Source organism: Sciurus carolinensis, chromosome 10 (genome assembly GCF_902686445.1).
Source record: "Sciurus carolinensis chromosome 10, mSciCar1.2, whole genome shotgun sequence".
In the NCBI taxonomy this organism is placed as follows: domain Eukaryota; kingdom Metazoa; phylum Chordata; class Mammalia; order Rodentia; family Sciuridae; genus Sciurus; species Sciurus carolinensis.
This window is the reverse complement of record NC_062222.1, coordinates 22,997,359-23,012,965: the sequence shown is the minus strand read 5'-3', so window position 1 is coordinate 23,012,965 and position 15,607 is coordinate 22,997,359.

The following is a 15,607-nucleotide window of genomic DNA, read 5'->3' as shown; positions in this document are numbered from 1 at the left end:
ATGAGGTGTGCCCACCCCAGAAAAAAGCTCCCGTGTTTAACATAGGAATGTTCAGGTGTGAAATGATTTGATTATGAGAGTTTTAACCCAATCAGAGGATTTATCCATTTCGTGAATAAATAGTTTAAAAGGACTAGAGTACTGAGTGGTAACTATAGGCAGGTGGGGCACAACTAGAGGAAGTAGGTGGGGGGGTATGTGCTCTTGGGATTATGTCTTGTCCCCCTGGCTCCTCCCTCCCTAGTTCGTTCTCTCTCTCTCTCCTCTCTCTCTCTCTCTCTCTCTCTCTCTCTTTCTCTCTCTCTGTCTTCCCCACCACATGAACTGATCAACTTTCCTCTGCAGAGTCCTTCTACCATGATATTCTGCCTTAACTTGGGTCCATAGCAGTGGAGTCAGTTGACCATGACTGAGACCTCTGAGACCATGAGTCTAAAATAAACTTTTCCTCCTCTGAGTTGTTCTGGTCAGGTATTTTGGTCACCATGACGAGAACCTAACTATCATTTAATCAAAGAAGGGTTGGGAGGAAACTTGCTTTTGTGAAAGCTTCTGATACAATGGTAACTTTCAGATTGACTCAAAGCATCTGTCTCTATACACAGCTCATTCTGTGGATGGGTTGCATTTGTAACAACAAAATACATCATGGTTGGTCTAAGACAAAACATTACTTTTCTCTATGAAATATATTTAAATGATTGTCTTCTATAAAACATAGGTGGAATGTAGCTGACCTTTTTTGCTGGGAAACCTGTGTTTGGAAAGACTGCAATTAAGAGCTAATCTTCCATCTACAGACTGCTTCAATTTTACTTAATTTTAAGCTCAGTTTGAGTCTTTTGTAAGATTTGGATTTGGGGATTGGGTTCCTCACACATGATTTTTCTGGTGGTTTTTTGTCTACAGAACATGAATGGTTTTCCATCTGGAAAGAGAATATTAGACTTGAGTTATAAGTTCAGGCAGACTAAGAGGGAGGAAAAAAAGAGATTCAGACAGACAGTCACTGGTGAAAAGGTATTCTTGCTTCTCTTTATTCATCCCCTGAGTCCTAGGATTAGGCTATTCTATTGTTTTCTGATTTAGACTGCAATAAATAAATTATAAATTGAATACATATGCAGTAGTTCTTTGTAGAAATGTCCAACTAAAAAATTTTAATCAACCCCCAGAAGTTCTAGAAAATAATATGTAAGTCAGTAAACAGGGTATCTTCTTTTGAAACACTTTTGTTGATGGTGAGGCGCCCCCAAACCAATCCAAACGTATTGTTTAGCATTTGAATGCCTTTATTTCAGCAAGGACAATACATATCTTTGCTTTGGAGAAGAAACCACGTCTATACATCCTCTCAAAATTGTCACAGGAGTGTGGGGAGCTGAGGCTCCAAACCTTGGTTCCAACCAAAGAAAATTTAAAGTCAGACACCAAAAACTATGCAAAAGAACTTTATTGTAAGTGAAGGTAAAGTAAGGCTGAAGCAAAGGACACTCTCAGGGGAGAGAGTGTGTCCTCTCCAAGTAGAGAACGTGGAAGGAAACAGTGGTGTCTCCAAAGTCATTGCTGTTTGCTGTTTGTCTTGAGAACTGGGCTCCACCTGCTGCAGTGTTTGCCAATCAGACCTTCAAATCCTCCGTTATGTCGGGTGGTGGAGTTTTTGACCCTAGTCATGGTGGCCATCCTCCTCAGAGGGTCTTCATCTGTAAGTCAACCCAATGTTCTTGTGAGTACTGGGTTCAGTGGCTGCACCCCTAAAGAATCCCCTTTCTGAGATACACAGAGTCACTTGAGGCCATAACTCCTGGTTTTATCTTGATCTTTATAGGTTGGTCAAGAGTGGGTCCTATAAATCCTTCTTTCTGGATGGTCCCTCACCCTTTATTCTTGTTCGTTTATCCTTAAGGTTTGTGTACTGATATTTTCCCATGGGTTATCTGTCATGAATTATTTACTCATCTGCTTCGTCAGTAACTTAAGGACAGCTTTAAGAGTAACTTAAGTAAACCTGTGACCTTGGCATGCATTACACTGCTCATTACTAACCACCACCTAACAAAAGGTATTTGATCTTCAGAGGTTCTGAAGAGTCCTGTTCATTGCATCTGTGATCTCTCCATTTCGCTTTATGACTTAGGGAATGACTCAAATGTCAGTCACCTAGGGGCAGCACTGACCCCTTAGATGGTGGGAGAAATAATGTCAACACTGTGGATCTCTAGGTTAGTGCTTAACCCTGAGACGACTGAGTAGGGAACACCAGGTAGTCATTGTTCTCTCTCAGTAACCGCAACTCGACTCCAGACTCCATCCGACACCTTTGGGAGGGGCACCAGAACAAGAACAGAACTTGGGGGATATTTTAGATTGGGAAACTCAAAAATGGAAAGTTCACCTTTGCTTCCTGACTGGGCAAAGTTGGGAAGTGGTCTTGATATGCCCTTCCTTTCTCCTCTGTTATTCTCTCCAAGTTCCCTCTCCTGTGAAATAAAATCCTTGCCATCTGGGCACCCCACTCTGATGCCTTTTGACATTCAGAAGTCTTGCTCTGAGGGGCATTAGTGTCTGCTCTCACCCTGACTGGTGACCCGTCTTCAACCTTTGAGATCTTGTCTTCTCTAGGTTGGTTGATACATTCTGTGTATGTGATGCAATAAACACAAAAATGGTTAATACCTCTGCCTTCTTAGATCTTTCAAGACATTCAGAAAAGAGCAAATAATAACTCAGAAGGCCACTGATGCAAAAACTCCAAAGTGCATGCCTATCCTCATGCTTTATTTGGTTAAAAATAATATGGATGTGTGTGGCCGGTGATGTTTTTCTGCCTGATATGATGCAGTCATTTGAGGTGAATATTGTTCTCACTATAAATGTATTCACTCTCTTTGAGTGTATGAGAAGACATAAATAATTTCTAGACAGATAGGATGCTATTTCAGCTTTTATTACATCTTTTCCCATAGCTAACCTAGTATTTTAAAACAAAGAGAAGATTAGCAGGATTATTTTTAAAGACATTCTCACAAACATTGCTCTTGGGAGTGTAAATTTATGGAGGGCAATTCAGAATATATTTTAAAGGACTTAAAAGGCTCGAACTCTTTGAACACAATAATTTCAGGGATTCAAATTTATTCTAAAGAGTAAAAAAATCACAAATATGTAGAAAATTTATATTCCAGGGTGTTTTTTATTGCAGAGTTAATAGTGAAAAAAAGATATCCCTCTGTGTCCAACAATTGAGAATGATTAAATAAATTATGACAAATACATATATATCATTAAAGTTATTTTGATGTGTAAAAAGCCAAGAGGAATAATTGACTCCTAGTAATAGTTATTTCTTGAAAGTGTGTGGAAAAATGTATTTCTTTCATTATGCTTTTTCTTTGTTTTATACCTTTTGTGCTTTGAATATCTGTTGATTTTTAAATAAAAAACATAGTGTGAAGATTAAAATAAGAAGTATTTGCTTTGATTATTCTTAAGCAGAATGATCAATTATATTATTCACTTGAATTTGGGGGAGATAGTTCATTTTTTTTATTATCTAAGATTTTTAGTTTTTACTTTTTTCTTCCTGAAGCCCAGCTTCTATTAATTTTACTATTTATTATTCCTCTGGCTTAAAATGAATCAACAGAAGAGAAAGCAGACCCAGACCCACAGAACCTTCTTACAAGGCTGGATTTGCATATCACTTTTATTAATAAGTGGTGAGGGACCGTCTTTTATTTAATGGAAAAAATTTTAAAATGATCTATTTTCACAGAGTTTGTTCAAGTTCTGAGATTACATAAGAATGAGCAGCAAGTCTTTAGAATGACTTCTGATTCTGTCTCCTGTAGGAGAGCATTCAGGCACAGATTCTGTATAAGAAAATCAGCATGGCTTCCTTGGGTAGGTGTGGCCTTCGGAGGACTTCCTCCCCAAAAAAACGCTGGGGTGAAGTTGTTGCTTAACACAAAAGAACTCATAAATTATCCCTGGTTTCCTTTTCTTCTATCTTAATCTCTTCTAAAAGTTTCTCACTCATATACTTGATAATCTTGAATATTTAACACATTTCAATTATAGAGCACTGAGCAAGAAATGACTTAGTCCACATAATGATGATGGTGGTGGTGGTGATGAGGCATTGGAAATTTAGATCCGTGTGTTCAGTGAAAAGAATCATGCCCCTTATACATGACATTCTACTTGGTAGGTACTTAGACATTCTGTTTTCTCCATATTAGTATAATAGTATAGGCCTGGTAAGTGTTTTGGTTTGGACTCAGAACAATATGAGATGTGATATGAGGAATAACACAGGGGCACATCCATCTCAGTCTTGGTTTTTTATCTTTGTCTGAGGGTTAATTTTTTTTTTTCTTTTGAAGGACTTTGTGACAGCTGAGATGAGTTCGTCTGTGACTGCTTGGTTAGCCTGGAAGATGTCATTCTCACTTACTGTAGTGCTCCATGTCCAATATTAAGTTGGTGAGTTTGCATCTCAAGTCTTGCAACTGCTACCTTCTTGCTTGCTATTCTGTCCAGCTGTGACTCCATCTTCTTCACGCTGGCTGTATCAACTTCTCGGTCCTTCTTAGGGAAATGAAATGACAGCAGGAAAGGCATTCTGGTCCATCCAGATCCATTTGGGTACAGTGTCTCAAAATTTCATCTTCCATACACCAGATCCATAGTGAGACAGCTTCCACACTCAGAGAGGCACAGATGGCTACTATGTTGCTGTGACTCATTTTAGAAAACATTTAGATTACTTAATATTCAGTAGTCTACATTGAGATGATTTACAAGAGACTTAGGGAATGCAGGTACTTTCTTTTATATCCACTGAGGAACTTCAATGCTTTCTTTTCTTTTTATTATAAAAATAAATGATAATACAGAAAATAAAAAAAACACATACACATTAAAAACAGAAAGGACATTAGAATACCTGCAATCCCCACACTTAAAGGTAAATACTATTAGTATTCTATTGTATTTTTTTCCTAGTCCTTTTTCCTTCTATATATTTACATATTTAGCTTAGTTAAGATCCTTAAGTTTCCTGTTTTTCACAGACATCTTATCATGATTATTTCCTTTAGCATTAAAAAATTCCTCTGAAACATATTTTGGACTTGACAATATTTAATCAAAGAATTTTAAGAATCTCCCTTGTTTGGACATCTGGGTTATTTGAAGTTGTTAATTATTATAAATAATGATACATTGAACATCTTGTGCATACATTTTTTTTTAAACATGTACTCTACTCTTTAGGATAGATTTTTCTGGGTCAAATGATATGTTTAAAAGGTTTCAAGTTCGTATTGCCTCAGGTGTTTTAAAAATCATATTATTTCTAGAAATGGGATTTATTCTCTGGGAAACGATGTGCTGAAAGTGGCAAGATTGCAGGGCCCTATCACACAAGGAATGAACCTTTGTTCTGATCTCCCGATTAGCCATGGTGGTTCAGACTCCTGGCAGTCGCTTCGATTTTCTCATTTTGTGGAATAAATAACACCACTCCCTCTCTTGTTACCTTTTAAGGAAAATTTGAAGTAGGCTGATTGACAAGAGTTTTTAAAGTACTTTGAAATTAATTTGAAAAAGTGCTGCGGAAGAGAAAGCCATGCCAATCTGGTTGTTTACTTTGTATTTCTGAACCCAAATCAGATGTTCGAACCTCCAGTGGTTGGAGGTTTGGCTGGGGAAACAGGAGACAATGAGACTGGCCAAAGCAGCATTTACGGTTCAGTATCATTTCAAAGGTATGCTAAGAGAAAGGAAACTCAGCCAGGAATTTATGACTCGGTCAGAGGCAAAGTTGAGAGCTATCACCTGCTTCAAGGGGGACAGCTTCGGATGAGTTCATATGTATGCACAGCACACTGCTGCAGTCTAACTTTATGACTTTTAATGACTCCGACCACCTAATCACTTGTGAAAGGATGTGCTGGAGTTTGCCTTCACTCAGCTTGACAAGGTGATGGGAGGCATATATCTTCCTTACATGAAAACACTTGTCAGTTGCATCATATTTGGTAAGACAAGCACCAATGTCACCTTGGGGGGAAAGAAAAGTAACTCAGCTGACATCCAATGCATATGAGTTTCCAATATGCTGCAACATAGCCTAATTTCAAGTGAAATATGCAAATACACCCTATTTTGTCTGTAGTTTTTATTTTCCTGATGCTTTCTCTAAGTGCCACATCTTCTGCTGATGGAAACATTGTGTAACTTCTTCTGAGCTGATGCATATTTAAATACTCAAGGCGAAGAATTCTCAGTCTTTGAGTAGAAGCAAGATGGCAAGCCAAATGCAAATCTCTCAGCCACCTGTCCTTGTTTTGTTTGTTTTTATTTTATTTTTGGACTTGGACTGCATTTATATAACTGGTTCACTTTAGTTCAAACTGCTGAATTTAAGACTTTTTATGGATAGTAGGTCAGTGGAGTGAAGCCAGGGCTTATTAGGGTTTAGGACTAAGCTACGTGGGCAGCAGAGAGATGATTGAGTGCACTGTGATAATGAGGAACCCATGAAGGGGTTTGATCACAGCTTCACAGAAAGTCTCTTTCTTATTCCTTTGGCTAACCTCTGAAGGAGAATGTTAAAGCAAGTGTGTCTTGTAATTCGATGTTGGGTTGGTATATTTATTTGGTTTTGATTTCTGAACAACTGTATTTGTATCCAAGAGATAAATATTATGGTTCAGGTGAATGTCCTAAATCAGGACAGTGGTGCACATGATTTTCAGAGTGGTGGACTTCTGTTTTCTAGGGCAAGGAGAAGGTAAGTTGGAAATAGGCCCGTCATTTAAAAGGCTCTGGTGCGAGACTCCGTGCAAAAAAAGAAAGCCACTGAGGTGTTTTGGTGTGACTGCAGAACCATTTGCTAGCATGATTAGTGTCCCATGGAAAACAAAAGAATGCTTTGCTCAGATTTCACCTAATAGAAGATGCTTGTTACGTGCGGAGATGAGTGTTCTCTCTGTACACCACGGAGGACCCTATCGCAGCAGAGTTTAATTTGAGTTTTCTAAGTTATCACTTCCTCTAGTGGGCTTTGTTGTTTCTTTGTTTTGACTCTCTATATCTATTGCAGCAGATAATTCTGTGACCACAAGTCAGTTGAGTTTGCAAACAAAAGTGGTCAAAGATTGCATTTTATTTTATATATCTGTTTCCTTCCAGTACTGCTAACTACAGATATTTGGTCACTTCTGAGTGACTAAGGGCACTCCTTTCCCCAGCTGAAGTGTGTAGTAAACTTCTGCCTATTTTGGAGGCAAAATTGTTGAGGGTTTGCTGGTTTCTGTAGAGCAAATTGGGGTTTTGTTTCCAGTTTGGTATCACTTTATCTCGATTTCAGTTGTTTTCTCTCATGAAGAACTGAGTCTGGCCAATGGACTGAGCCAGTGTGCTTCCCCACTAAGCAACAGTACAGTCCCATTGCCAGCTTCAGATTCTTCATCTGCTAAGTCCATTCACCGCTAATGAACATAGAACAGAAGTGAGAAGAGAAACATCTAGATTGGAAGACCCAATGTATAAACACTGTCCCAGAAAATAATAGGCAAAAGTCACATTTTTAAAAAATTCATTACAATTTAATGAGGCAAAAAGTGGCACCATTTTATGTTTGTGGCCATTGATAGGAATGTTTTTTTTTCAAAAGCCACCAATCAGAACATGTGCAGTAAAGCTATGGAGTTTACCATGTTAATGAAAATATTGCTTTGGGGGGCTGGTAGGCCATGATGAATATTTTCAATTTAAGTTTCAAGCCTTTGTTTCTTCCCCAAACTCAACATTCACAATTATGTAATGTTATTATAATTATTTCACTATTTCTTTCTCCAAAGGTGGTTACAATTGTGTTCCAGTTATAAGTTTATTTAATTATAAGTTTATTTTCTTTAAATTAGAAGTCATTTGAGAATGAATTTAGTTTCACAATTAGTAAAAAATGAAATACATGTCAGGAGACAAACTTTCACTCAAGGTGAAATTGTCTCTTGTGAGATAGCTAGGAAAAAATGCTCTACTGTAGAGATTATTATTGTGTGGCTTCTTCCGCATTTGGACCATGGGTTACATGTTTCCAGCACTTGCTATTATTATTCAGTGATGGAGGAAGCAAACAAAGAAACTGCGGTGAATTGTCACATGACTGTTTGGGGTAGTCATGAGCAACATTTTCTTCTTGTATGAAACAATAACATTTAAATTTTGTGGTTATGTATCATGAGTGTCTGACAGCAGAAACCATTGTGATTGGCAGGCAGTAGATTAAATTTATGGGTTTTAGGCTTTTTTTTTTCTTAATAAGGATACCTTGAGAAAGTCCAAGGGAAATGAAAGTCAGTTTTGTCATCTCGCACAGATTTCAAAGGCAGGGGGCTACACCAGGGCTTGAAAGGTCTATATTACACTGCTGCTGTCTAGCCATACTTGACAATGAGACATACTGTATTTGCTCACGGTGCTGGAGTTTATCATGCAAGAAGAGTAATTATATTTGAATTGTGTCAGCCAGCCACCCTAAAATGAAGGAACGTCAACGAATGTTGCTCCAAGGAGAAGAAGATGATTAGTTATAATTATACTCAGTGTCCAAGAAAAATGCTTCATTCCCTCATTCTGTTGCAAAAGGAAGAGGGGGGAAAAACCCAACAAAAATTTTCAATACTTCTCAGTATTTTCTGAAACTTTTAAGGTGGCCATTTGTTGTAGAAATTTCAGATAAGCTCTCTGGTGTGACCATTTAACTATCTGGGAATGTAGTTGGTCTGTGCATAATTTTTATAATCTTAAAAAATAGGTAACATGTAATATAATCTTTAGATTTTTCTTCCTTGACATTTGTAGACAGTGTCCAAACAGGGAATGTATGTTAGACAGTAGGAAGAAAATTTCTTAATTCGCCTAAGTCTGGTTTCATCTGCATAAGGGCAAAGCTATAAAATATGGCTTTAGAGCCACTCATGAATATGATAATTTGATTTATAATTCTAGCCTAACAAACTGAGATGATGACATGAACTACTGTTACTATTTTTGTGTGTGTAAGTGTGCAGGGTCAATGAATGGGTACCTAAATTTTGCCTTCATTTCCTAAAAATATACATTTTGCAGTTTATGTCTCTTGAAGAATTTTTAGTCAGCGTGTTTTGTTGTGTAATGTTTCTTAGTCTCCATAACTAGCTTAGAGTGAGGGTTTGGGGGATATTGATTTGTTGGTTAATTCTATTTCATATTGGTTGATTTCTGTAACTTCTTATGTATAAATTTGGGTGTAATTCTCAGTTCAGTCATTTCTTAATGATGTTGAAGTGATCGCATGGTTGACGGACTTGGATTATCCCTCAAATAAGTTGTTGTTTTATGTTGTGAGCTTTATGTTAACTTTATTTATAATTAATGTCTTCTGCATGGTTTTGATACATTTCCAACATGATTTTGTGAAGTCAGCGTTATAAATAATGGTTAGATGAGTAGAAATAATGAATTTAAAAGGGGACAATGTTAACATATTTGCTGAAAAAACAAATTAGTACATTCCATACTATTTATTATTTATTCCAACTTCCTTAACAATGAAGATTCAGGTCAATCCATTTTAAAATACTGCTTCTGTTATCTACATAATGTAGTGTATGAGTTCTATAACTATAATTATATAATCAATGCACAACTATTTTCATTGGAATTTGACATAACAAATTATGTTCAGAGGTAGTATAATGATAAAAGTCAATAGAGATTCTCTTGTTTACATTTTAGCATTTGGTTAAGTAACTATATGGATTATTTAGTATGGCTTTGATTCTCTGTCTTTAACAAAATAGTTCACCTTTTACAGGATCCTGCAAACTGTTATTAGATAATGTACAATTCAACTACGGTCCATAGACGATGAACTGGGGATACGACATGATCTTCATTCAGATCATGCCCTGTTAATTTTTATATGAAACACTAGGTCATTGAGATAGAATTTATTCAAAGGAAACAAGAGGAAAGTGTGTGTGTGTGTGTGTGTGTGTGTGTGTTTCAGCCTCTCAGTCCCTGTACACATGGAGCAAACTAATGCAACGGTTGCCTGATCTAACGGCCTTGGTGAGAACCCTGGTTGTGTGGTAATGTGCCCTGTCAGCACTGTTCCACAGTGAACTGTTCAGATGGCTTTTTCTCATTGCAACTTACTTTTTGTCCCCTGTGTTTAAATGTCACGAGATCCATAAATCAATTTTTGAAATGCAAACTTTCTATATAGATTCTTAAATTTTACTAACTGTACTAAATATTAAAGTTCAAGGATACCACCAATCTAGGATTTCTTGCTATATCTTCTTAATGTGATTTTCTTCCCATGACTCTTACCTTTAGATTTGGCTGGAAATGTCCATGAATGTTCTCTCAAACATCAATAACTATGGCTTCAAAGTTCTCATTCCTTCTTTTTTTGGTCAAACCCACAGAATTGAATCAGCCATGTCCCTCATTCATAGTCCACTATGTCTTAGATTGGCTCTTGCAAACTCCTCTTTGTTTATCTTATTTCCCCACTTGATTCCTAAGTTCTACTCTCATTCTCTTGCCCTATAGACATTTTTCTAGTTTTCTGGTGCTGGGGATGGAACTCAGGACCTTGCCCAGGCTGAGCACATGCTCTGCCATTGAACTACAGCCTTTGGCCTTGCTCTGAACTCTCGTGATCTATTTATAAAATCGCACGTACATGTAATACGCATATGGACTTAAACTTATGTGTATACAAAAAGTGCTTTCTGTGTAGACATACACTCTTGAAAAATATGTAGTATTATTTGACTTTCAAATAAATGTTAATGGTAATAAGTACATGAAAACTTATTAATGCCATTTTCTCTTTTCTGTTTAAATTTTCTGTGGGAGGGAAACGCTTATAAAATAAATTGTCTCCTACTGATCCTAGTCTTTAAAAAATATAAATAAAATTTAAAATGTAAATAAGTGATCTTGTGACATATCTATCTACCTATATATCTACATATATATATCGCTTAGATTCTTACTTTTAAAAAATGAAGCATCAGGGTTGGGCACTTTCTTGATTGCTCAGTGAATATAAATCTGACTGGAGCTCTGAGCCAACTTTTTGCTTTATTGTGTGTTCATATGATTTTTCACCATTTCCTAGAGATGGAAACTGGGTTTCCTCTTCTACTTGGGACCATAGGCAATGTTTCATGAACATTCCTGTACATATTCCTTTATGGATCTGTGAGCATACATATTCAGACGGATTGCTGAGTTTGGGGGTGTGTGCACATTTCATTTAAATAATACCTTTTCTCTCAAAATTGTGACTAAAGAATGAATGCATGCTGCTTTATATTTCAGGATTACCTAGAATCTGCCCCCCAACTTCGAGTTCAAAAATCAATTAACAGATACCTTGGAAAGGAAATGTGGACCTGTTTTCTCCTTTTACATAATCTAATTAAATGGTGGTATTAATAGACTTCAATACATTTCACTTTTTTGAACCTTAGAAATGGGCACAGGAGGTGTAGCTCAATGTTTCAGCACTTGCTAGCACGCATGAGGCTCCTGGTTCGATTCCCTACATTGCCAAAGAAAAAAACTTAAGGAATAAAATTGAGAAGACTTATATTAATTAAATTGTGTAAAATGTTTATAATAGCATTATAAAGCAATGTTTATTTTGACAAGTAGAGTGTTTAATATTTGATGTTTCTATATTTCTTAGATGATTAATAAAATCATTTCCAAAGATATGATTGACCACTTGAATATACTTCTTTACTATTTTTTCCCACTGACATAGTAAACGGGCAAAAGAATGTCCAGAATGAACTGTTGTGCTTTGTGTGTGTGTTTGAGAACTGCCTGAGCTCTTTGTTTTCTTCTTAGCTTGCCCTTCTCAGAATTGCTTCACCCATACTGTCTTCCAAATCCAAGCATCTGAGACTAGAGCTTCAAAAAAGAAGTTAAAATGATGTTTGATGAATATGATCACTTGCTGAATACTTTTGTCAAGTCCCATTGCCTGAAGAGTCTTCTTTTTGGTGAGTACCAGTCTACGTGGCATGGCATCTTTTGTTTACTGGAAATAGTGACCTTGTACATTCAGGTGGGGGGGGTGTCTGTCAAGGCAGGACAGGAAGTCTCACCACACAGCTGAACCGAGTCTCTCTTATCAGCCTCTGATGGGGAATCATATACATTTATAAAATTATTCTTATTGCTTTTGCACTTATTCTCTGTCTTTCCCAGTAACCTACAGTTTGAATATCTAGAAGAACTGCAATAAAAAATGATTATAAAAGAAGATAATGTTATTTAGCTGATCAAAAGAGAGCTGTTATCTGGATATTTAGATAAAAGCTAAATGACCACTTCTTAATTTAGGAGATTTGATTATGATTTCAAACAATATCATTTATTTTTTTAAATCTCTGTAATAGAAAAAAAAAAAAAAGAACTCTCAGGAATTCTGCTATACCATATCTGTATTGATAGTCTTCTGCCCTAAATTTGTTTGGATAGAAACAGTGGTTCTTTTTCTTTTACCATTGTAACTTTCTAACTATATTTTTGAAAATGAGCTAACATTAGCATTGATTTATGTAAAATTATTAAACCATCCTTAAAAAAATTAAATATGTTTACAGACTTCATAAGAATGACAACAATAAAACCCTATTCTTTAACATTTAATGTACATCTTATTAACAATTCCTAACACTCTATTTGGAATTGAAAGGTCCTTTCTGACTTGTGTTGGGCTGGGCACCGTTATTAATTCATTAGGGAATGGTGGATCCAGTCTTAGGCTCTTCTGACTTTCTTTGGTCCTGGGAGCCATGGAGAGGGAGGAGGAGGGGTGGGGGACGGGGGAGACAGTGAAGCGAAGAGGGAGACAGGGAGACAAAGCCTGAGAGGGAGACGATGACATTAGAGGTGACACATAGCTATCATGAGCTTCCTCAGTCTGAAGGGAAGAATAATGAAGGGTTTTCCCTGCCTTCTACAGCCCGAGGACAACCCTATGGCCACAACACCTTTTCTAATCCCATTTTCTGTGTGCTGCATGTCATAATCTGTAAGGCACTGGATCCAAGTGAAAACACCGAATCCAAACAGTGACTAGGTCTTGTATTTATTTGCACTTTAAAACTACATTGTGTAGGCAAACTTACTCTTAAAAAAATAAAAGAGAGGGGACAGCAGCAAAACAATACCATGGGTATGTTGACGCTGAAGAGGAGTCCTTGGGATCCCGTGAGCCTTAAATTTTTAGTTGTCTTATTTAGAGTGGCATTTTGCCAATGAGGGAAAAGTGTGTGGTCTCTTTAAAAACTTTTATTGAAAATCTCCCCCCTTAGGAATATCCTAGTTTCATGCAGTGTAGTGTAAGAACTTGTCCCAGTCTAGCTGACCCTAAATCCCCCAAGGTCTTCAGGACTTCATGGGCTACAGCAAAATCCTTCAGAGTAGAATGAGCCAGATAATTTTCCTAGAAGCAGGGACCTAGAGGCAGCATGTAAAAAGCAGTTAGATTATATGCTGCATGTAGCTCTGTACAGGAAGATGAAAGGTCAAAGCCAGTGAGAAGAATCTTCATGGGTACAGTCAAATAGCCACTTGCCAACTTTTCCCCAGCAGCCTGGTGAGTAAAGCAGTCACTAGATGAAATGATTTTATCATTCTCTAAGGAGGCAGTTAGTGGTTTCAGTGTATGGAAAGTCTCTGTATTTTGAAGGTATGAAGAGTATTTGTAAACTTCCTGGGAGTTCCAGGCAAAGAAGGCCAGATAAGAACTAGGGCAACAAGATGATTCATTATTATGACAGAGGATCCTGAGCAGGGGTGGAGAACAGGCAGATTTCTGGGAACAGAGTTGGTGTCTGTCTGTCTATTAAGGAGTGTACTTGCCAGACCTTAAGAAAAAGATACTATTGGAAGGAGCTTAATCTGTCCCATTTAACAATGCTGATTAATCATTATAAGCTATAAATGAACAGCTCACTGATTAAAAAAAAATGGTCTGATTGCTTTGGAAAAAAATCATTATAATTCTATCAGCAATATGTCCACTATTTTACTCATTCTTCAAAGACTGTCCACTAGAAATGTGTTAAGAATTTATTATGACCTTTCATATTGAAATTGTATTCACTTTTTGCAAATATGAAACAAAAAGAGTAGCTTATTTGATCTCACTAGAAATACATTGTAACAAAGTATTAATCAATAATATTAACTAATTTTTAATAGTTTAAAATAATATTTACAAATAAAACTGCTGAAGAGAGATGCTTTTAAATTAATATTCAATTTGGTTTTAAAATTTTGCTTTTTTCATTGACCTTTCATCTGCTTGTGTCCAGGTTGGGTATAACTAATTTCTTTGTTGATTCACTTTCTAGGGCTACAAGTTTACTTTATGTCATTAGGCAACAATTCCAAAGGAAAATATTTGATTCTCGTTTGGTTTAGCTGGATTTCTTGGCTGAAAATTAGTTTGTTTAAAACTCCACAAATACCTCGTAAACATTTTCTAGTAAGTATGCCTATTGAAGCAGTAAAGGGAGTCCTCTACTTTATAAAAACTTGGAATAAGGATAGGGATTAAAAAAAAAAATCTGCTGATCCAACCAGTGTGCATCTAATAACTTGGTCAGAAAGGTTGTTTGAATGTTAGACTTCTCCAAGCCCTTGGACTTGAGCTGTTGTTAGGTCTAGCCTATCAGCTCAGAGGAAGAACCATGAGCCATCCTTATTTTAATGAAAAAAAATCTTTTCAGTAAGCATTGTTTTACTCAGATTATAGTTTGCTCTTTATATTTAATAGAATTTACTAATTCCCATTAAGATGTAATGATTTTTACCCTTTCTATCTGGTAGTTGTTTATAAAGAAAAGCATTACAGAGAGATCATTTCAGGTAATTTATCATTTTATTATGCATATTTAAAGATATTTGGGCTAATTCTTATTTAAGAAGAATGATGGACACTTCAGTGGATAAACAGTCTCTTATGTGCCTTACAAAGCTAATTTCCTAGTTTTAAAAATGATAATGTCATACTTAGTAAAGTCTTGAGTCCCTTCATCTTTCTATCTTGTGAATAATGTAATAAGAATGATTTTATAATTTCTGGTAAATTTTAGATGCAGACTTTGGTTTCATTTGAACATTGTCAATAACTAACTATATGAATTTTGAACCATTCACTTATTATGGTCAGACGACTTCAGATTCCTTATTTCCAAAATGAGGACAGAAGAAAAGGCACCCCCAAGGTCCTTTTTAAATTCTAACATTTCATGATATGGAAAGAATTTGCATGAACTTAACTAAATGTCTATGTATAGAAAACCATAGATACTTTGGCAGTGTAATTAGATATTGATTTTTCTCCTAGTCTTTGAGTATTGTTGAGAAGAAAGCTGAGACAGCCTCGGTGATTCCAACCATTCATTTGGTCTTGCTTCATTACTTAATAGTTTCCTCAAAGTCAGAAGCAGCTGGCATGAACTTAGAAAATAACACCACAGTTTTATCAGTTAGGAATCTATTGGTAGCA